General features: G+C 38.3%; 1 protein-coding gene across 7 annotated transcripts in view; it reads right to left on the minus strand.

Moving 5' to 3' along the window:
* Positions 1-24882, minus strand: part of sipa1l1 (signal-induced proliferation-associated 1 like 1) — a 76944-nt gene that overhangs the window by 36020 nt on the left and 16042 nt on the right. The window contains exon 2 of one of the 7 annotated variants that reach the window (XM_089118641.1): positions 4079-4152. The exons of the other annotated variants lie outside the window; for them this stretch is intronic. The gene's annotated coding sequence lies outside the window, so the exon portion shown is untranslated. The remainder of the gene's footprint in view (positions 1-4078; positions 4153-24882) is intronic. 7 annotated transcript variants of the gene reach the window in all.

Consider the following 24882-nt stretch of genomic DNA (forward strand, 5'->3'; position numbering starts at 1 on the left):
TAATAATGAACGATTCGATGCAAACCTAGATTCTTTTTTGAAAAGCAGAAAGAAAAAAATTGTTAAAAAAAGAAAGATTTTTTTTTTTAAATAAAATTTGAAAAACCTACAATTCGCCTATATCTTTATTTTCTTTTGTTTGCCTACTCCAGTTCTTGTTCAAATTCACTAGATATGTTTATTCTGTGCATTTTGGGCACTTTTTGTGTGCAATCATATTTATTTCGTCCATCAAAAGTGTGCTTTTAAACGATGACTTTATTCAGCATTGTATTCTCTTCCGGTTCGGTTGTCGAGCCGCGTTCACGAGTCTGCAGTGATGCTGATGATGTAAGACACTGCTGACGTGTATCTGGTGCATCCGTGTATTCAGGTTCAAATAAAATCCTTAGACATGTTTGCGAAGATTGTTTTGTTCAGCATGCGTCTCCCTCATGTTGTCCCAAGCCCGTAAGAACACAGGTTAAGATATTTTAGATTTAGTCCGAGAGCTTTCTGTCCCTCCTATATACTGTCCTTGTCCAGGAAGGAAATTAAGACTTCATCCAAGTAGTCCATGTAACATCAGTGGGTTAGTTAAAATCTTTTGAAGCATCGAAAATACATTTTGGTCCAAAAATAACAAAAACTATGACTGTGACAAGCGCCTCTCACTGCTCTGCGTTTCTGCTGCTTTCAGTAACGTCACACTGGTTCTGAATGAAACCGCATTGTGGAACACCTTGGTCTAGCACTTTTTTTTCCCCCTCTCTGCTATTAAAGTTTTTCAAGATGGTATAACTACATGGAAGCCTCCGTGGACCCACCCGTCCCATTTATATAAAGATAATAAATTCTTCATTTACGAGGACAAGTAAGATAATTGGCAGAGGTATTTGTACACCATTGAGGAGATATTTGTGAATAAAAATATTGATTTTAGATAATAAAATACCTAAAAAAGGACACATTGTCCCTTTAAAGATGTGGTAGAATTGGATCTGGATGGGAAGGTAAACTGGGAGTTGGAACTCTGCCTTCTCACACCACGACAGTGATTCATGGATCTGAGCAACTTCGGTTTCATATCGCATATCGTTACAACTCTAGCTTTCATTTGGCTCTAAAACTGTAATCCTATTCTCTGCTATACTATGGAATAGGATAACCATAAAAAGGGACAATTTCTCTCACCCCCCTCACACGCACATTACCTTGGCTTGCTGATAACATGTACGACATCAACTGTTGTGTGAGGTGTGATGATTAGGTCGAGAATGAGACATGAGAGCGCTTGGCTCAGACCACCCCTTCACACAGCTGTGGCCTTACAGGAGGATGATTAAAGCTTCAGCATGTGACTCAACTCATTCCAGGGAGGAGAGTGTGCAAAGGATACCATTGGGAGGCAGACAACATGTCTTCATATCTACTTTGATAAATAACTTCATCAATATCAATAGCAACCTGAGTTTCTTTCTTACTGCCGTGTCCTGTTATTTGAACCTTTAAACTAGAGAGAATGTGAATGATGTGGTTGTTGCAGTAACAGACAAAAGAGAAACCATCTCAATCCTTTGCTCTTGATGTCAAAGTAAGGCTGGGCAACATGACAGTAACTGTGGTACAGACTAAAGACTACCTGGTATAAGTTCTATACCATGGTAGTGTGGCCCAATTTGTGTTGACACCACCCAAATGCTGGTGATTTTGTGTTGTGGCTGGTAAACTCGCTTCACCTACCAGCCACCGTGGCGGGAAAATAAAACTAGCATGCTGTTTCACCCGGACACTTTTTAGAGGAGGCACACCTTGAGACTTTACCATATGGAATAAACGCCTTAAGTATTGTAGATCTTGTAGTATTCATTTTCACATGCAGTTAAACATTGTCGGTTAAAAACAAGAAAGTGTAGCAGGTGGACAAAAAAGTTCATTTCCATCCCTGTAGCAACACAGAGACTGATGTACTGTACTGTAACTGATGTACTGCAAATCGCTTTGAATGGCAAGTGACCAATACAAATTATGATAATTGTCAGTTTAACACATTAACATTTCCAGAATACAGGGCCACATCCAAAAACAACAAAAGAACATTTTTGACTCTATTCCAAGACAGACAAATGCCTCTTTCTTTACAGTCACTCATCAATTTTTTTTTCTCGCCAAAAGCTACCCTCTCAATGGCAACCCTGTGGTGCACCTTAAATTCTGAGTAAAGGTGGATCATACTTCTGTGTACAGCTGGAAGTAAGTTACAGTTTAAAATAGCAAAACAAAGTGGCGACTGATTTCTTTGCCATGCAGAGGGTACTCTTTCCTTTCTGAGTGACTACATTTAAAGGCTTCGTTTGTGTATAGGCAAAGAAATTCATGAGCAACAACATTATCCCGCATTAACACAATATTTAATGGCAGACGTGAACTGAAAGGCAAAGGTTTGTGCTGCCTGGTGGTTGATGATAAAACCCCTCATTTTTTACCCATCAACTATGGAAGACAGTGTTTATCCATTAAAGAGGAACCACTCAGCAGACTGAAGTTGATGTGGTCTCCCACGCACCCACCATATTTTTTCTTGCCTTCCTTTTTTTCTCTTTTTCTTCACATCATCCCTCCCTCAGAATATGTCTGTCCATGTTTCTTTGTCAATACATTTTTGTTTCTCAATACAGGAAAGATATGAATGAGAGCATGATTCTCATTCTGATATACTAGCCTCCCTGGGTCAGCAAAAAAATCCTTATTGCTGAGGCTGTGGTGTAAAAAAAGAAGCTTGAAATTGTAAAGCAGCTCAGTATGATATAATTTGCTGTTTATGCCCATGGGAAACTGGAAAAGTAGCAAATAATTAAACCAATAAACAAAATAGGATGTTTCTTAAAGGTGCTATATGTATTTTTTAGCGGCCTCTATCGGTGATGTTTCAAATCGCAACCAATTTTTACAAGAGCGCTCGTGCTCTTGCGCGTGCTCGAACACGAGAGAGAGCACTCATGATACACAGCCACACTGAGACTTTCAACACACCGGAGAAATCATCACACAACATGCTGGAAACTCATAAACTCCCACTCCAACGTTACAATAATAGGCTACTTTTATCAGCTTGACATTGAACTAATACTCCATGCTCGTACCGTGATAACGATACATTTGTGGTGTTAACTAGCATTAGGCATTTCACTAACTATTCGTGTATCTTTCACAATCAGCAATGTCAACATAGGTGAATGTATGATATGATAACGAAAAGAAACAGTTAGTGAACTAGACTGAACAATTTCAGTGTAACAGAAAGATCGTAGGAAGTATCATTACTGTACTGAACGTGCCCGGAAGTGTGTATTATTCCTGACGAGCTTCGGCAGATACATTTTTGTTTTGTTTCTTATATGGAGTTTGTGTTGGAGTGTGTGTTGTGCTGGAGGCAGGAGTTTTTTGGTGTTATCAGACTCATGTCATCAGCTGCATTGCCGTCGCATAGACTGTATATAAATAGGAGAGAGGCTCGGGAGCGCGCGTGCACGTCACATCCGATGGATTTTGCAGAAAATCCGATTTGAAATTGGAGACATCACATAGAAATAGGAATACCGGCTTTCAGGGTTAATAGCAAAACCTGACAAGTGGATCATTTTAATGTGTGATTACAACTCCTTCACACACATGCAATAAAAAAGGATTCATTTTAAAAGGATAAAGAGAAGTTACAAATAGCACCTTTAAGCACAGTATTCTGATAAGGTAATGTTTTGGTGCGGTATGGTAAAATTACACATTTTTTTAACCATGAAAAATCTATATTTCAACTAATTTCATAACAAAACTTTAAATTGAACTGCAGCAATTCATCAGAGGCGAGCAGCATCTAGCTTCAAGCATACCATGGTGAGTTTGGACTAATCTTTGAGGCGGCAAAGCCGTTTCATTTCACCTGTTATTCAAGCTTGTGAGATTTAAAAAGCCAGCAGATTTTCTCTCCTCGGTCTACGTGATTGAGCCATCAGCAAATGAATCATCAACTAGGAGAGACAGGAAGAATGCAAAGCAGAGCTCGCAACTAATCTATCTGAACATCTGTGATCATACGTACACAAACACTCGTTGCTTCTTCGTTGGTGATTGCTTCTTCAGCCATACACATGACAAGCTCACACTCCGCTGAGGCTATTGGGTAAAAAAAAAAAAAAAAAAAAAATCAATAACACCCATTGATGGAGCTTTCTTCTGTGTGAGAATGCCTGAGTTATGTGTAAGCACCGGAAACTGTTAAAACCAAAGACAAAAATCAATGGAAAAATGGTCTGAAATTATTCATGGCATTTAAATATCACCATATAGAGGTTGTTCCTGCATTAAAAATATTTTAATAAATTAAATATCTTTCATTTCTATCATTTAGCGTCCCGATATCTGTGGTCATGCAGTAATGATACCCGATGATACCCGATGATTGGACCAATGATTTTGGATAAAAGCGTCTGCTAAATGACTAAAAGTAAATGTATGCTTGCAATTTGTTTATGATTTTGATAATAAAAAGTTATGCACTCTCCTACAAAATCACCCAAATTATTATACAAAAATTAATTCTTTACAAATAAGAGCTATTCAAATCATCAGGTGAAATTGTTTTCCTATCGCAATATATATCGCAGAAACAAAATTTCACAATTACATCCCCCCAATTTTCTCTCTCTCATGCAGCCCTAAGTCAGAATCTCTGAAAAAGCTCAAAATGTCAGAGTTTTTGTTTAGCATGAGTTCTGCATGCTTGTGAATCCTTTCATTATAACCAGCAAAGTATAAACACAATGTTACTAACAGATTCATTGCACAGCAAAGACGGCATCACTGATTATAATAGGACTATTCGCATGAATGCAGCTATGATGCAGCTATGTGTACCTTGCGTTGTAATTGACAGCTTCAGTGACTATAATGGCAGTGATCTTTGCTTGGTTCCTATACCTTTCATGCGGCTAACTACACATTAGTTATATGCATGCACTGGATCTAAAAGATCAATGTAAACTGACAGAACCTGTGTTAAATTACATGGTGGAGAGAACAACAAAAAAGGGGAAGGGAAAAAAGCTTCCCTCACACACACAAATGACAAGTGTTCAATCTAACATACAATCTGCCAATGAGATACTAAAAAGCTGCTCTATCCGTGCGCTCAGATCAGGAAATCTGACATTCCCTAAACAAACATTAACCAGAACGTTTTTTCAACAAAAGCTAGCTGCATCACTTATAAATAAACAACACAGATAAAAAAGCTAAGCAAGGCCATTTTAAAAGGTTTCATTTAACTAAACAAGGCCACAGCCCCTGAAAATAATAGATGTCAGTAGTGCAGAGGACATCATGTTTGTGGTATCGATTTGCATGAACTTTCAGGTGGAGCTGTTCTCATGGTCTCCACAATAGTGTGAAAATATCTGCCGTTTCTCCCATTAATTACATAGACTCTGGCAACTAACAATTATTTTCACAATCAATTAATCTGCCGATTATTTTTGTCAATTAATCTGATGAAAAATATATTAATTATTATTATACAGAAAAAAATTAACTAAAAATGTATTTTAACCCTCTGTGGTCGACTATCGCACCAGCGCGATGAGCTCACTTTTTCCTTAGTGCATAAGAGACTCAAATTACTGTTAATTTTGATTTTACATAAGTGTTGTACATCATTAGATCCTGTTAAGTAGGGTTGGGTATCGAGAATCGAGTATCGATTAGAACCGGGACTAACTTTTCGTTTTTCCCGGAATCGTTCAAAAGTTAAAATTTCGATTCCTAGTTTCGATATTCACAGTCCGCCGAGCAGAAGAAGAAAACGCTGAACAACACCAACGAAGAAGCGTCTACCGGAAGTGTTGGCATAACCGCGCGAGTCGAACATGAGTAGCTTACGTCGGCGGTCCAAAGTGTGGCTTCACTAAAAATAACTAAAAATAACGAAATCTCGGCAAAATGCAAAATTTGTGACAAAAGGAGTATTTCCTTCAGAAAGACCGTTAGTTAGCAAGGTTAGCTAAACTTTTTTGACCCTGCCTCTTAAAAGAATCGGAATCGAGAATCGTTAGGAACCAGAATCGAAACCAGGAATTGGAATCAGAATCATTCAAATTCAAACGATACTCAACCCTACTGTTGTGTCTATTTTTTGTGAATACAAAAAAACAAAGCTTTTTGTCAAATAAACATGTTGCTCACATATTATGGTAGCCCTGTTTGTGCTTGAGTTTGTGCTAGATAGAGTGTCATTTCACCTGTGCCATTAATATGTTTATAAGCAACTGAAAAAGTTTAAAAAAAGTTGTGCAAACAAATGATACTGCGGTAGCTGTTGCTGACCATTCAAATCTAGCGGGTTAGGTGTCTCGTGCCGCAATTTCAATGAAGCTGGTAGTGACGATACACTGACCAATCAGTGATCTGCAGTCACGTTTTGGTATCACTACGGCTCACTTGTTGAAACCTCAACCGTGGAAAACCCCCCAAAAAATGAGCCGTACCAGGCAGTGGAAAAGCACCAAATGTTTCATATAAAGCTTATGAAAACAAATATAGTGAATATATCCATGTAGGCTACGCTGTACAATATTTAAAAAAGGGTCCAAATACAGACAGTACCTACATTCTTAATCAAATAAACAATGGATTGCTTACAATTTTTAAGCAGAAATTAAAACTACTAAATTAAAAATGATAAACAAAAACTCAAACTTTAACTTGAACGAGGTATGAGGAACAAATTCACTCGTCTGACTCTGAGCAAAGTAATATTGACATTAATTACCTTAATTTCTAACAAAAATATTTTAACAAAATGTGTATATTAATCAGAATTATTGGGCTCTAATTCTACTGCGCTCCGCCTATATGATGTGCATGCATGCACCCACCGATGCTTGTTCATTAAACTATGTGAAGTGTAAAAAAACGTTTCTTGTCGGGAATATGCAAAATTTAGATAGTTCTGGTAGGACTTTCTAACATTTACAGATAGGGATAACCATAAAATGTTATTGGCTGAGGAAAACACATGTCAGAGGCATTAAACAGCACACGCATCTGTCAAAGAACAACAGGCCAAGCAGTGCTAAACACTTATGCTTTAGTTTAGTGCTTATAAATATCAAAACATTCATGTTTTAACTTGGATCAAGTACATTTCCCAGAGCAGCTCAATCTTTGTCCTCCATTTTCCATATGCGTTTTGGCAATAAAAATGTGTTATTCACTACTGTAAAGCGACATGACTAGCTGATGTTTTCCTGGGCACAGCGCACAGACATGACTAATTTCGATAATCAAATTTATTGTTGATTATTTTCATTTTCGATTATAATGATCGATTTTATCGATTAGTTGTTGCAGCTAAAGTATAATCCACACCTAAATAATGAAATGGAGTACCCTTCACTAAACAATAATGGCCCAAAAACAGCATTACAAATTAACACTGCTTTCCTCACAACCAGCCCCAAGGGCCCTGTACATGCCGTCAACTGTAAGCATGTCAACCAGACAAACCGTGGCTCCCTCTAAAAGAGAAACATCCACATTTCCACTGACAGTCCCTAGCAACACAGTCACAGGGTTTGTAGGAGGAAAAGACCAAAATAGCTGAGAGAAAGAGAGCGAGTGAAAACAGCATGAGAAAGAAAAAGAGAACTATGTGGTGTAATTAACAGGAGAGGCTGTCAAACAGCCTCACACCATATAATTCCAGCCTTTCGGAGAATCGCATGAAAAGAAAAACAACTAGAGTGGCGGAAAAAATAGAAGGACAGAGATGTGATGTTTCATTGTGCAGCTATCACATTTTTTTTTAATGGCTTTAATTAATGGCTAATAAAATGGGGCAGGGCTCGTCTCGCAGGTTGACTGGATTGTTAATCTATTTGATGAATTACAAACAAAGTTTGTAATGTTAGTCTAGGAAAGCATTTGGTCGAGGTGTAAAGATAATTGTATCGCTTACATAAGATGTGGGGGAGTAATGCTTCGACAACATTAAACTAAAAATGTTTCTAAAGTGTTAAGTTTCTAAACACACACAAACTTCAGTCTTGTGCTATTTGAGCTCCAAAAGGAGGTTCGGAAGTCACTCTGGGGATGCAAAAGTGGAGGTGCTCTGCCACTGCTATTAAAAATCTGGCTGAATATAGCTGTGAATTGGGGCGCTCCCTGCTCAACCACAGGTTGGTGTAGGAGGAAGCATATCAGTGAGTCATTACATCCAAAAATGGCTTTGCAATGAGCAGCAGGGCTTCTGATATCTGGCTCCCATACTGCCCTGCGTGCCACTGCCATCAAAACACACAACTGTGTCCTGCTTCCATTTCTGGGAGGAGGACCATCTTATCTCAGGCACGAGCTGACGATCACACAGCGCAAGCTTCTGGCTGGTTGATATTTGTGGCACTGCAGAGGAGAAGGATGGGGGGAAAAAAAAGAGTAGAAAAAAAAATGTCTGCCTACTCTGCAAGAGAAAAGAACAGATGAGATATCACAGGTTATAAGTTCAACACTGAGTAGACAGTGATTCAGAAAGTCACTGTGATGTCAATCCAGCTGTTTAATCCTTGTGCCCTTGAGCTGGTACTTTACACCAAGTTGCTACAAATAAACTATTATTAAAGACGTAATAATCTGCTGTGAATAAAAAGCAGGTGATAAATGCATAATGACTAGCAGTAGACAGAAGTGGTCCTGCCTGTTGCCAGTCTCAAATTTACCAACTGCTTTATCAGGGTGCAAATTTTCTGGTTTAATCTTTAGTTTTTTGAGTATCTAAGCAATAAACGTGAAATAAGTGTCTATTTTATATGTATAGGTGGTCTATATAATGTGAAATTACATAGTGTTAAAAAATTTGGGGTAAGTTACTTTTATTCACAAGGATGCATTGTATTAATCAAAAGGGACAGTAAAGACATTTATAATGTTAAAAAAGGTTGAACACTGAACAAAAAGTCTGTTTTGAGTGGTGAGGGGAGTCTATCTTAAATGCTTCTGATTGGCCATTGCGTTCAAAAAAATCAACACATGTCTGTGATTATATGTTATATGTTCTATTATATGTTTTATTTCTATATATTTCTAGTTTCATGCTAAGGAACTGAGGGTTGTCATCCAGTCTCTTTGGTAGAGAGAGAGAGAGAGAGAGAGAGAGAGAGAGAGAGAGAGAGAGAGAGAGATGAGGAAAACAAACAAGCATGCAACTGGAAATTATCACGTCCGAAAAAAAATTGAGCGATTAATTGATTATCGCGATTTTCAATCAATTGATTAATTGATTGATTGACTATCGCGACATGCCTAAATGTGACCTGAGAAGTACAGACATTGATAAAGATCAGAATAGCACTCTTAAAAGAATAGCAGCTCTCTGAAAGATCCTCAGAATAAGACCTTAAGTAGCTGAAAAGTTAAGTCCAGAATAGAGACAGTTGCGACTTAAGTTGCAGATTTTAAAAGTTCATATTTCACAACACCCATCACCCAATACTATGTAACTGATTACGCAACTCAGATTTCCATAAGCTTATATTTGAAATTAGATTTAACAGTGCAGGCGCAATACAAGATAGATTCTAGAAAATGGCAGGTCTACCGACAGCAACAGAGACTGTGGAGCAGGCAGGAATGGTGTGAAAACCGTTCTCATCCCTTTTCTAAATCTGTGAATCAATCTCACTGTGCTGTTCCAGTCTAAGACCTGGACAGGTCATTAAGCTTCCTGGGATTTAGCCAATGGCAACATGTTCCTCCATTGGGAGTGTATAGTGGCCAGAGTGGCTTGTATCGTTCGCACAGCAAAGGAAGTTTTCTTTTCCCCTTTCTGGAACAGGAAAAATGGCAAGCAAAAAATGTGGGGAAAAAAATGTAATGCTGAAAACTGAATCAGCAGCAACTAAGCAACAGCGACTCATAACTAGCTAGTGTCATTATTTTATTATTATTATTATCCAAATTTTTAAAACTCTTAAGAATATGTAACTGCAGAGCCATTCTCAGCACATTTCTGAAACCTCCAAAAATCTGTGGTGTTTCACAGTCCCGAAACTGATGAGGAGAAACTCGCTGGGAGCTGTGATTATAACAGCATGGGAACTGCTGGGACATTTCTCTCGTCTGACTCACAGTGACACCTGAAGCTGTAAGAGGCTATTCACGCTGAATGCACTCTTGCATTACCCATCATTTCCAGCGCTTTCAAGACACAATTTGACAACATTTTTACACCCATTTCTGTGCTGAATTTGCTTTTCGCATTTACTTAACCACTTAGCTGCTGTTAAACTCTTTCATAAGGTCTTCAGAAAAATGTTAACTTTAAAACAAAAGCATTGAGAGACCACTGAACTCTGCTCCATTTTGTTGTACTCCAAATAGACGCGAACAACCAATAATGCTTCTGGTGTGAAGATTCAGATAACAAAAGCCTCTTTGTGCTTGGGTCAAACAGCAATGACTTCTCTCCGCCTGTAAGATTTTGACAGGAGCTGTCAGACTTCGTTCTCCCAGGCGGGGAAATGGAGGAAGTTACTGAGAGTAAAACAGGATCAACCTGGAGGTCTGAGAGTAAACACATTGAGTTCAAAGAGAATGATCCGAGCCACCCTCTCAGAATAAAAGTCCTATGAAACACGATTAAATTTCCACTCATTGAGGACATAAAGAGATAAGAGTTTATAAAATTGCTATTTAGATTTCAGGACGGGCTAATGGCCACAAAGAAAAAAAAAGCATGATTCAGATTTTTTTTATTATTATTATTAATTTAGGCTACAAAAAATTAGCCTGATCCAGAATGAATGCCAGTGATTTGCAAACAGGATGATTATTTTAAGATGGGTCACTGAATACTGATCCTCAAGGCTACACACTCGATAAAAGTTATGGTCAATCAACCCATATGAGTGTAATTTTTTATATTTATGTCATTTTTATATATTTTATTGAATTATTTATGTCTATTTTCGTTAGCCAATCAACTTATATTCCACTCGTAACCTTCATTTCCTTTATAACAAGAAATAAGCCATCAATAGACACACTCCTGCAGACATTCTCTTCAGAATGATGGAAAAAGAGACCTTATCTTTTACACAACATAATATATGGGACAATCGTATGAAATGCTCTAAAACCATCATGTTAATAAAGACTGTACCAGCACATGAATTGCACCACAATGAATAGCCTCATCTTTTCCTTCTCCGTAACTAATGCAGCACTCCAACATTTTCCTTAAAGTCCCAGGAAAATGTCAAAATTATTTATGTTTTCTGAGTTTGTCACACAGCCAACCAGCCAAATTTGAATGATAAAAAAGCCGACAAGTACATAAAATAAGCTATCAAAATCTTGAGCATTATTCTCTGCTCTCAAACGCGGGGGGCGTGTCCGCTGGCTACGCTGAAACCACGTCCACTCGCGGGAAAGCTGCCGATGCTGATTTTTGTCATACTGCTTTCAGGACGGGGAGATGAAGGCCGAGGCGGGAGATAGTCGGTTCGGCCCCATTAACCAGGAACAGAGGATTATCAGTGAATCCCAGTTGTGTCAGACAAAAGTTTATAAAACTAACCAATGTAAAATAATCATTACAGAGGCGGGTGATGGCAGTGATCCTCAACTCTCGATCAAGGTTGGCTCTTCACAAAATTAATCCACCTCTTCTTGATGTGATCGTTTTTAGAAAATTTAAATAAAGACACCGATCTGTTTTGTACATGATTGCATCCAGGTAGTTTCTGTGATGAAGGCATAGCTGCGTGTGTGTGTGTGTGTGTGTGAGTTACGCTCAGCACAGCTTCTAGGTTTCCAATGTCAATTTTTTTAAATATGCGAAATGTTTGTCGCTGTTATTGGAGTTGTCATAAAGAATAGAGTGTCTTTTAGTACTGCAGTGCTTTATCAATATGTTTATGCGTTGGGCTAACAAACAATAACTGACTGGGTCATCTGACCAATCACCGCCGATTAGCGCCACACAAAGGAGTGGTTTGGAAAAATGACTCGTTGTACGAATCATTTGAGAGTCGGTGAGCAAATCAGGTAAAAATAAATGCATATTATAAGACAACAAAAGTGTTTTTTGTCATTGCATTCATGTAAAACTGTTGTTGGGGACTTCCAGAACAAAATTAGGAACATTTCAAATGCCATAATAGGTGCCCTTTAATCTGATTTCCCTAGCCTGTCATGTAACAGTTGCTGACAGTGATTTTACGATGCATGGTTTTATGCAATTATTGAAAATATGTGACATTTGTCATGGTTTTACCTCCAATATTCCTTGATTTTTACGTTTCAATCCTATGAGCTCACAGAGGGAGACCAAGTGTCTTTAAATGGATTCTAGCATTTTAAACTGACACAAAAATGTTGTCTTCGGCCTCGTGGTCCGCCCCGCACACCACCGCGCCGGATCAAACCTCCACAAGCTCTTAAAATCACACCGTCAGGGTGTACCTGCTTTTGCCCTCCAGTAATTTCCCTCTGCGGGTCTCGTGTGAAAGACTGAGAGTGAGTGGGTGGAGACCGAAGCTGCTGTATGGCTTCAAGTTGACGAGTGAAAGGTAAACGCAGAGATTTCAGGACTGATCTGGCTCTCTGCATTTATTTTGAAAAGCCTACTACTTCTCTCGATTTAACACAAATGTTATTCAAGAAACAAAGATCCATTCTAAACAGAAGTACAGGTCCTCCATTAATTAATCAAGCTAAATTGAGAGAACAGTGAATAAAAGCCGTTGAGGTCTTCTGTTTTAAAGGGCAAATAGCGGTGTTCGATGATTTTAAGAAAAAGAAGAACTTTTCAAAATTCGAATGAAAGAGACATTCAGTCCAGAAGGAATTATGTTAAAGAAGGGCAAGAAAATAACCTGCAGCTAATCTTCAAAGTATCACAGCATGATGCAGTCCTTGAGACCAGGATTCAAGGTCTATTCATTAAAAATGACAATAAGCAAAAGTATAAATCTTGATAGTAAAATGATGCATAGAGTACTTTAAAGAAAATCTTATATCTGGGGGAAGCAAAGAGTGGAATACATATATTTATAATATGGACAGATGGATCTTTTCATCACCAGACTGATAGAAAATGGCCCCCGCATTCACCTTTAGTTTTAAACTGAATAGGATACAAGTTCAACTCGAACTGTAACCTAAACTTACTTCACTTAATATTTTAAGCACAAAAGAAACTGCATATTTTATATATAGCTGTAGCCTTTTTTATCTATTTTTATAGTACATATTTTTACATGGTGTGTGTGTGTGTATAGCCTATAGTATGATGTAAAACAGTCTATATACTGTATATTCTCCTGCATCTCTGGTGACTGCACATCCCCATTGTGTATCATTGTGAATACACAACAGTGATTAAATTAAGATTTCAATCTATTGTTCTCCAAACGATCAATGTTGCTCATTACATGCATAACGTTAGGGGTACACAAGCATTTAGATGGGCACAAAGCTAATAAAAAGACTAAAATAAACAAAAACACTATTTCTTTAAAACACAGTGCTTGTGCAGATCCACATTTTATTGAACTGCTAGGAGACTCAAGATTTGGGTCTTGATATGTGCTGGAGACTTGCAGCTTTGAAAGGAACAGCTCACTAAAAATAAATTCCATTTTTAAGCATGATTTGGTGTCATTAAACTCTAAAGGCATGCTTAAATGGCAAAATACTCTCGGCTGACTCACCAACCTCTCCACATTTCCTTGCTTAAAAAATAGTTAAAATACATTTTCAAAAGGAACTGTTCCAATTCTAAAATATACTGTGCTTGGTGGTTAAATGCTCTAAGGTGGGCAAGTCAAATATGCTTGAAATTAAGTGTTTCTTTAAAACCAAGACAGAAGAAACAGCATGCTCTGCTCTGCTTTGCGCGTGTCCTCCAATGATTTGAGATGCCTATGAGATATTTAAACAGCTTGAGCTGAGCCAGGAGTGTAACCAGACAAATGAGTTTCACAAAGGCATGGTAAGTTCATGCCTGCACCATGGTTTTGGAGATTTCCATGTTGTCTCACCAAATGGCACACAGTTAGATAATAGCTATTGTCATTTAGCAGTTGCTTACTCATCCAAAGCAATATCACACATCCACTGTGTACCGCGTTAAAGGCCTCCAGTACACCCTTTCTAAACACTAGCCTAGATCTTTAATCGAGCACTAGACCAAATAAAAAAAATATATAAAAATGTTTCAATTATTCTTCCGCAAATTAAATGCGACTCTATCAGTAAAATGAACAATCAATTTAAAAAAAGGATTATAAATTTAAAAAAAGGAAAAAAAAAAATCTATTTAAAAAAAAAAAAAGCAAACAGGATATCTGTGAATTCGCTTTTTGCATATTCCATATCCTTCAAAATATATTTTGTGTACAGCAGAAGAAAGAAATTCATACTGTTTTGGAACATGTTGAGGGTGAGTAAATGACAGAATTTTCATTTTTTGGGGTGAACTAACCCTGTAATATTTTACATATACATATTAAAAACAAATAAATAAAAATAAAATGAATAATAATAATAATAATAATAATAATAATAATAATAATAGAAACAAAAAGTGAATTAATAAGAAATAAAAAGGCTTTATATTAGGATAAAGTTCCAATGACCGGGCTGTTTCCCACATCACCACCACCACATCAGGTCAAATGGTGCTGACAGACTGGTATCATGGGAAATATCTTGTATGAGACTAGAATCCTGCTAAGCGTTGCTGCTGTTTCCATGAGAATTCCTGCTAGCAACAGCATGCAAAACACTGACTCTGTACATGTGTGCATGTATTTTTTCTTCTTAACAGATCTGGATTAAATCACTAGTGATTTATTCTCTACAATACAGCACACTTTATCTAAAATTAACCATATTTTTTTTAAAATAACAACATTATAGTGCATAACTATAGCCCATAAGGTGCTATAAACGTCATCACAAGCAAAAAAGAAGCAATGGATAGGAAGTACTCTGGCCAGTAACCATGGCGATCAATTCTGAAAAGATGATGGCACTTACAATCACAAAGCAGAGGTCCACTGATTGGACTATATTATATAATGTAATGTAATATATAACATTATTCCACATTTTTAAAAGCCATAAAATGAAGTACAGATGTTAAAAGAACTTATTAGTCATGGAATCATTCGACTGATCTTTAGTCAGTGTTCCATCTGCTAAGGCCTGAAGCAGATCTTGTGCTGTGAGTTCTTACTGAGTGTGTGAGGACCGGTGCGCTAGCAGCCGTTATCAAACACCCGTTCATTTCCCCTCTATTGTGTGCCTTTCTTTCCTGTGGACACTTTCAGCAGCTTGGACCACCCCTGTGACGCAAATACACCAAATAGTGTTACTGTGAAATATATGCATACTGCTGTTTTTAGCTTTGTAAAAATATTGTGCTGAGGTTCATGAACAGTTAACCAGAGACGAGTGATTAGCGCATGTGCTCAGACCCCTTGAGCGGTGCCACTCAGGTGAAGCTGAGTGAAGGTAAAGCTGTAAAGTGATTATATATAGATAGTAGGACCCTATGCTTTCTGCAATGTACAAAAGGCAAACGGAATTGCGTAAAAAAGCAATTTACAGTATAACATGGAATATGCCAAATTTTGGATGAATAAATGAAAAGTAGTGCCTAAGATATACTGCATAACATTTTATTTACAGAACCCATTCTCCATTTTTCTCTCTATTGTTTTTTTCTCTCACTTTTTCCATTAAAAAAATGCTTTATCATGTAACCATGGATACTGCTGCAGAAACCTGTTTGGGGTGTTGAAATGCTTCCCACCATAAACAAATGCTAGTGATGAAGGAAAGCCAATCTTTTAGTTGCTTCCATCTCATTTTTCCTCACTGTGAATCCACAGGGAGCCCCATTCCAATCCCCCACACCACATCCAACACTTTACCACTTACTCGCCCACTAAATGCCAATCAGCCACCCTATCTAGCTTTCTGCAGCTGACCAGTCTGTATTTGTGTACATGTCAAGCTGTACAGGAGAACTCCACCAACAGGGGGAGGGCCTCATTTGTCAGAGAGCACATTATCTATAATGAGCCTCAAGCTGGGACAGATGTGGCGGGGGATCAGTTACATCAACACAGAGAGAGGAATTCCTTCAGGTTATGGGGGAATGTCTTGGAAAACCATTGAGCATAGGGTCAAAGAAGCTTACTGTACATATAAAAAAAAACGGTATTTTTGAATCCATTTTGATAGAAGGCAGGGATTGGCAACTCCGGTCCTGGAGGGCCACTGTCCTGCAGAGTTTAACTTCAACCCTAATTAAACACCCGAACAAACAAATCAATGACTTCAGGATTACTAAAGAAACCTCCAGGCAGGTAAATATGCATCAGGGTTGAAGCTAAACAGCAGGACAGTGGCCTACAGGACCAAAGTTGCCTTTCACTGAAGTCAGGGATAATTCACAGCTAGCTGTGCATTAAAGGGGTCATGACCTGCACTTTTTTTAATAATGTTTCCTAAGGTTCACTTTAAAATGTTAGCATAATATTTACATAAATTACAAAAAAAGATGATTCTCTATCCTGATTTTAGCCCTCTGTTTTGAACACTCTGTTGAAAGGGGAGGTCTGCTGTGAGACTTAAAGGGCATTATGCTTTAAAAGGCTTATTGCTCCATTTTGCGACGAAATCTGTGGCTTTAAACGAATTGTGAGATTCAATGAATGACTCGCACATAAAGACAATGAGTTACCGACACCTAACGGCGATTTTACTATAATAATTTTTAACAATGCCTATTTACTGAACATTGATTTATTTAAGGCATTATTGATTTTTTAAAGGTATTAATTGAAAAATGTGTTAAAGGGGGCAAATATTGTCCCTTAATGGAAAAGGAGTGACAAAAACAGTTATGCAATTCCGAATTAGAAAAACGAAAGGAGTTTTCCTTGAAACATATCCAGTTGTGACATCCATCCATCCCCTGCTTGGCCTATGTAGGGTCGCTCAGTGTCCTAAGCCCTATTCGGGACTAGTTTTCCAGGGGGACATTTTTTATACAGGGGGATAAATTTGTGTTTCACAAATGTTCTTTGCAACTTTAATGGGTTAATTTACACAAAATTCTGTCAGTAATTACTCACCCTCGTGCTGTTCCAACCCCGTAAGACTATAATTCATCTTCGGAAGACAAATTGAGATATTTTTGATTAAATCTGAGAGCTGGATCCCACCTCCATAGTCTTCTATGGTATCACTCTTCCATAGGGTTCTAAATGAAAGACTTTTCATTTTAGGGTGAACCAACCCTTTAATATAATCCAAATCTGTCATGTCTGTTTCTCACACAACCTCTGTAATACTTAGCTACAGGGCAAATTACCTGTATTTTTTTAACAAACACAAGAGTTCTCCATGCTTAGAAAGGGGCCAGTGTGGGACCTGAGATATAAAGGGCTTTCACACCGGATAGTTCAAGGAACTCGGTTCTAGAAACTAGCCACCAGGGTGATTCCCCGAGAACTAGTGGTTCCCCTAGGAACGTTTTCCTGGTTGCATTTGCACCGGCAGTAGGAACTCTGAAATGACGTAAGCCACGCTTATAGTGGTGACTTATTTTGACGCTGTGCCGGACATTTATTTTGACGGCACTGAGAAAGCCAAAGCCGACAGTGTTCGCATTCTCTGTGTTCATTCGTTTACAATCTGTCTAGCAGTCCTGCCTATTACGTTAATAGATAGAACTGTTATATAGAAAGAGACAGTAATGAAAAGGCATTAGCATTTGCCATGTGGTTGATGTCCAGTGTTGAGATAAGCAGAAATGTCTCTTCTTGGTCCTCTCAAAAGGTGTGTTGGGTTTTTCTCCTCAGTGTAAATGTTAAGAGGCCCATCTAACACTGTTTTCCATGTTCATAGAGTTAGTTTGTGGAGTAAATACATAGGCTATAATCTGGTTGTTTACATGCCTTTTTTAAAATGACGGGTGCACGTGTTTTGCGTGAGCATGGCCAATCAGCATACAATAACGTCACTGGTAGTTCATATAGTGCTGGTTTAGACTTTACTTTGAAATAGAAGCTAAATTAGTTCCTCCAAAAGACGTTCCCAAAAACTAAAATCGTTCCTAGTTCCTGTGAATGCAAACACGTCAAAATCAGGGTACTTCCGCCATAGATCTAGGAACTATGAAAAGGTCCCTCCGGTGCGAAAGCCCTTATAGCTGTCTCTCACATTAGAGACAGATCACCCTGTAGGCCTGTCTGCATTCCTCCAGAGCAGGGCGAGCAGTGTCAGGGAGGAAGAGGAAGAACCCTGTTAAAACCATAACAGCGGTCGAGCCAAAACCACACTATCCTACAGCTGCTTTCACAGCATCTCGGCCAAACCCTTCTCCAAAAAAAAAAAAAAAAAAAGTCAAATTCCTCCAGTCTGGGATTTATTTATTTCAGTCCTTGGATGGCGTTCACGTACCAAGGGGCTTTGTGTTCTTTGGCCCCTAATGTTGCATTTGTTTTTTCTGAGTATTCTCATCAGGTTTTCAAGCTTCTCTCGATGTTGGGGATTGAACAAACCTTTCTTTCGAGCATGTCAGATTATATCTAAAAACCATTACACAGAAAGAAGCTTGGAAAGTGTGCATGAGGATCCAATATGATTTGGCAGACCACCAGGAGGTTTCCGGTTCCCACTCTAAATTCCACATGCCATTCTGCAAAAATACAAAGAGGATTTGATATACACTGGCAAGCGCGTGCAATGGATCCATTCAGCAAAGAAGGTCATGAAGACTACTATGTGCATCTCCCAAAGCACGTCAGTCAGGTTCTCACTTCCCTACAGTACAGTCTACATGCATCAACAACAGAATATAATAACTGTAGAAGTTCACAATATGTCCCATAGCATTAGTCTGAAGCCAGCAGGTGCTCTATTCCCATGTGCACCACTGAAGTAATTGAGCTGAAGTTACCCATGATTAGCTCACCCATCCTGAATTAAACCCAAACACAGTAATGCTACATTTGAGCTTGGTGCAATGAAAGGACGCAGCATGGTTTAATACTGCACCATCTGAACACCCTCAAACTCGACATGAAGTTGCGTGCATTTTGAAAAGAAAATTTTTCCCATGTTAAAGAAAATGGGACAGAGCCAGCTTCTTTGGTGTCGGCAGAATTCCAAACGTTACTATAATGTCGAACCCCCCGACCACATTACAAGTCGTAAAAAAGATAAACTCTACATGCTCTCCTGTGAGGTCTAAATATCTGCCAAGTGACACTGACTGCCAGCACTCAATAATGCAGATATTCAGACTGTTAGTCTGTTTTGTTCTTTCAAGTAATATCAGTGATAGGACTCAAAACAACCAAAAATGTCTCACACATTCAACAGTTGATGAAGATTACTATAATGAGTCAGGCTGAGTAATAAGAAGATGACTCAAAGCATTAAGACAAGACATCGGACAGAATGCGACATTTTCACCCTAACACTTCCCTACAGGACACACAAAAGCCCAAAACCACGGAAGTAATTATCACCTAAGCACCCCTGAAATGCCCCACAGAACTATTTGAAGTTGTAATATACCAGAAGGTGGAAAGGAATCAAGTTTCCAGCATGAAATCAACACCTTTTTATTGCACGTTTCTAAAAAATAAAAAGTTAATTTAGTGTGCCAAATATAAATGACTTTAACACCCACGCTTGACTCCAGCACAATCTCTTTGCTATGGAGAAAAAACAAAGCATTTAACATAAAATCCAACAGAGGATCTGTGGTTGGAGCACAGATATGGGATCTCTGTACACTCAATACCTTGGTGGGCCTGCCTGGGGAGGCTAAAATGCCAAGCTAATTAGTGCAGAGCTCATGATGAGCAGCTCTTCTCTTCCATGCAGCTCTCGTCCTGCTCTCCCTATTGAGATATTTGGTCTGTTCTCTTTTTTCCTATTGCTTTCTCCAACAGTTTAATTTTACCTTCCTGCCCCGTCATTTCACGCTATATTATATTTGGTTCCAGGAACATGACAATTTTTACTCAGAAAGTGGTAAATTTCACAAATAATTACAAAATACCAACAACACATCCAATCAAACATGAATTTCTAAAAACATACTGTTGTTTTGTAAAATTATCAGTTTTATTAACAACTTATCTTGTATATTATTATTGTCTAGTGTCAGCACAAGACCGCAGCCTTATTGTTTTACTCATGTATTGTCACTTTAGCTCTCGAGAGAAAGCTCTCAGACATTTTTGGGTGAACTAAGCCTTTAAGGGGGAAGCTGTTATATCTGGAAGAGCAGTGAATGAGAGACTCATCCAGTATGGAATAAATCAGATCAGCCACAAAACAAAGAGGACTGAACAGATGCTGGAGCAGCATACTTCCAACTACCACAGTAGCCTCCAGCTCATCAGCGATTTTGACTCATTACATATACAAAAAAGATGCACACAAGCCCAAGCTTTTACTGTTGCTATTAGAGAGGTACACGTTCATAAACTGAGCTACGAAAATATTGTACCACTCTTCCTACCAGAAAGGTTTAGCAGGGTTTTCTTTCCAGGATGAGCATCTTAAAAGGTGATTTTATTTTAATAATGTTGGCTGACTTTGTTTGAGCCACAGATCTAAAAGCTAGAACTCTTATTATTTCCTAACATCTGATATTATACATAACCCCAGCTTTTCTTCCTGTGCATGGCAGCAAAGGTGATGGGTGTTATCCAATATTTTGCAACTGCACTTAAAGCACTCTTGCGCTCACCATCCATACAGTCTTCCGATGAGGTGTAATTGGATGCATCCGGAGTGTAAGGTAACAGCCATATAATGTATTTGCATGATGTTAGAATTTTGGCTAGGTGCTGTGGTGTTCTAGCCTGTCTTTGTCATACTCATTTTCAAGTCTAGTCTGATACTGCTCCATTGGGCTTTGATTATGAGGCGTGTCTTAACTGAACCAGAAAAAAAAAAAAAAAAACTCTACACTCAATTGGATAGACCTGCAACCAATCAAAGCAACGCAGTGACGTATGTTAAGCTACGCATAATTGTCAACAGAACTCAACTGCATGCACGGTGGAAAAAGTAGTAAAATAATGGCTGTATCCAAAATCTCCACTCAAACCACTACTACCTACCTCCTAAGTAGGGGGTAGGGAGTAGAGCACTATATAGTGAGCTCACCAGCATACTAGACCACACCACTTTCGGACACTACTCGATCGTCTCTCGGCTGAGCGGGCTGTCATCACAGTCCATCATTGATGATACACTGGAGCAGAATGGCGTCCAAGCGATTATGTTGTTCTGTTCTTGGGTGCAATAATAAACACAGGAATCATTTTGATCTTCCTAAATTTGAACCTCTGAAGACGGAGTGGCTGAGTTTTGTTTACAATGGGAATATTCCCCACGATAAACCTCAATGCTTTCATGTTTGCGCGAATAATTTATCGTAGACTTCTTTATAAACAAGGGTCAGTATAAAGCTGGTTTTGCTAAGAAGCTGCTCCTGATCAATACCAACTATTTATGTTCCATCTCCACCTCCAAAAGAAGCGAGTGTAAAGTTTTAGTAAGTAAACCTTTATATTAATCTTTGCAAATCACGGGGAAAAAGTTTTTCATGACCATTAGTTGTAACGTCAATCTGTCAATGAACTAACGTATACATCAGTTAACACACAGCATTCGTATCTCACTACTCTACCCTGCCAGTGCATACACAGATAGATCAAAGTTTGGGCTGGCATCCAGGCTAGTGGTGTTCGATACCATTGCAATGTGATGGAGGCCCCCTGAGGAACCTAGAGAAAGAGAGTCATGCTAATGAAAGCTTTAGGTCGTTCAACTTATGGACTGGGCCTAAATAAACCACAGCCTTTATCCAGTCCTGAAGTCCTGCTGCTGGTGCTGTTTTACTTAGCTGCTATTGTTTTCATGATGTCCTCTGACTAGGGCTGCAACAACTAATCGATAAAATCGATTATAATCGATTATGAAAATCGTTGTCAACGAATGTCATTATCGATTAGTTGGTCTGATTACGTCACGGGGATTGTTTACATGCTACATGAGCTTCTTACATGCGCTTCATGAGGCACAGACGCAGTCTCTCTCCCTCGCCGGTCTGTGCGCAACACGGACGGTTTGGAACACATTATCTTCTGTCTCGCATGCGGGCTCTTGATTCCGTGAGTTTGAACTAATTTGCGGGCATCAGGAAACCGCTATCAATATGGAGCATACACGAAAATCATTCACCTTTCGGCAAATTCGCCGTTTTGAAACCAAAATAGGCAACCTACGTTAATCGTGTATACTTTATGAAGCCATACTGTAGTATAATGTGAGATAGAAAATGTATATTTAAGTCATTAAATTCAAGTTAACGTAAGCTTTTCCTTCCACTGCGGCTGTCAGTCATTCTCTATTCGGTGTTCAAACAGCGCGTCGCGTTACAACAGTTAACATGATGAAACTCTTTCCAATATGATTCAATGTTATTATTATAATTGATCCGTAGATAAAGGTCTATGGTTTCGTAATATAATGACTATCTTGCTAGACTTTTATTGCTGTAACTTAATCACTTTCTACTGAGCGTCTGTTAGATCACAACACTAGAGTAGACTCGGCGCACTATAATTGTTCTTCACGTGCACAGTAGCCTAACTGAAATTTAAAACTGTTAAAAGAAAAGGCTTAATAAACTATTGCAAAGATACTTTATAATAGACAGTAAATATTGCTTCCTCACTAAACAGCTGTGCTTCTGATTTTTACGATGTTTTTCATGAATGTATAACAACAATACAAAGAGCAATGTGTAACGTTTTACCAGAGTTAGTGCTACACTTATTGTCTCTTATTTTTTCCCCACTAAGGAATGTTTTTTTCACTAAATGTTCAGATTTTAAAAAATTAGTGTGCATTTGTGATTTTTCTAGGCTAAGTTTTTCTGAGTTATCCACTAATCTAGTTTACAATAGCATTTTTGTCATCGGTTATGGTCATATATATTTTTTTTATTTGTTGTTTTTCTATATAATGAAGTTGTCTGTATTAAGTAGATTGTTTAACACACAAAAGAGTGTGGTTTTTAGGGTTTTATTTAGTTATAATAAACAAAAAAAATGAAATAAATGTTTTATCCGATTAATCGATTAATCGAAAAAACAATCGTCCGATTAATCGATTATCAAAATAATCGTTAGTTGCAGCCCTACCTCTGACAAACATGTGGAGCTGCAGGGGTGATGCCACAGAGCCCTGGGGACACTCATTTACAACAGAGTTCACTACCTAAAAGTGCTTTTCCTTTCATTTGCTTAATTATGTAAGGCACACAAACCACACATTTTCATAAGCTTGACATGCAGTCAGTAGAACCAGCAAAAATCTACACCAAGAAAATGGTTGATTTGCAATAAACTACAACAGGGGACGGCAAAGATAGTTTGGGTCACCACCTCATGATACAGTACACATTGTGACGCATGTCACGGTCCAATACATTGTGATACATCACATTATCATAATTGAAATGTGATTGAAACTGTGCCAATTGTGTAAGAGACTCAGCGTGCCTGCAGGTCAATTTTAATTTCTTTCTCGCCTCTTCAAGTGCACTGAAAAAGCAGAGTTTATGATCAGAGATCATGAACTGCTTAATAGTAGAACCGGTGGATGCAATGTAATACACCGACATAAAATAATAAAAATATATGCATTGTTAATATATTAAGCAACTTTATTTATATATATTTTTTAAATGCCTCCATTTGAGTGACAATTAGCCAGAATCAAAAATGTATCATTGACATCTTCAGCAGCAGCGATCCTCATTTTAATATATTGCTTGCATTAACTTTTCATTATTCGTATGCAGCATTATTCTGAAAGAAAAAGCAACAAAAAAAAACTATATGAGGCTAATAAAATGCAAAATTCAGACCACATAATGCCAGCAATATTCTTAAGCTAATACTTTAATATTTATTGGTGTAGGCTAGGTGAATATTAAAACCTTCAATTGACATGATCTGTATCCTTCCGTTCCTAAGGCAATTAAAATGAGACTGACAACTCCATGTTTAATGACTGTGAGAAAAGTTGTAGTTTGTCTCCTGGTTAATCCCTCTTCAGAGTGCAGTGCCGGTCCATGAGGCACATGCCATGTGATTCTTTGACAGATGTATGGCTTTGGCACAAAAAAAAAAAAAAAAAAAAAAAAAACTGAAAGAAAGGCCTGCTGCTAAGCCCTTTCTCAAATGTCTTTATCCATGCAGCTAACATCCTAAGAAAGGGTCAAGCCATTCCTTGACTACAGACATCTGGGCTGCTCCATCCAAAACAAAACAATTAACTGCGGGGGCAGGGACTTCTCAATACATCTCTACAGTGAAGGAACACGAGGCAGCTCAGAAGCATGCTGCAAATCCTGCCTCAAGGAACTAGAAGTTCATCTGAATAGATGGCTGTTTCCGTGAGCTGACTTGGCACTTGGCAGGAGAGATGTTGATGAAAGGACTATGCTGCTGAGGAAATTTTAGAGAAAGTGGGATTTAAAGGTAAAGTATGCCAATTGTATTGTACTAACGGCACAAAACTGCAACAATAATGACTGATCATAGAATGATCCCCCAACCCCACCCCAAAATCAGTAAAGCGCAAACACAGCCCACTTAAATCACACCTGTCAAAAAATACTTTGTGAAATTAATTTAGAGTTCAGAAAAATCATGGATTGATACGATCAAGGCAAACAGTTCTGCTGGGGGTTAACCCTCTGGGGTCAGCAAACGCGCTGGCATGTTTTGCTTG

Source organism: Pimephales promelas, chromosome 13, assembly GCF_988280905.1.
Source record: "Pimephales promelas chromosome 13, fPimPro1.hap1.1, whole genome shotgun sequence".
Taxonomy (NCBI): Eukaryota; Metazoa; Chordata; class Actinopteri; order Cypriniformes; family Leuciscidae; genus Pimephales; species Pimephales promelas.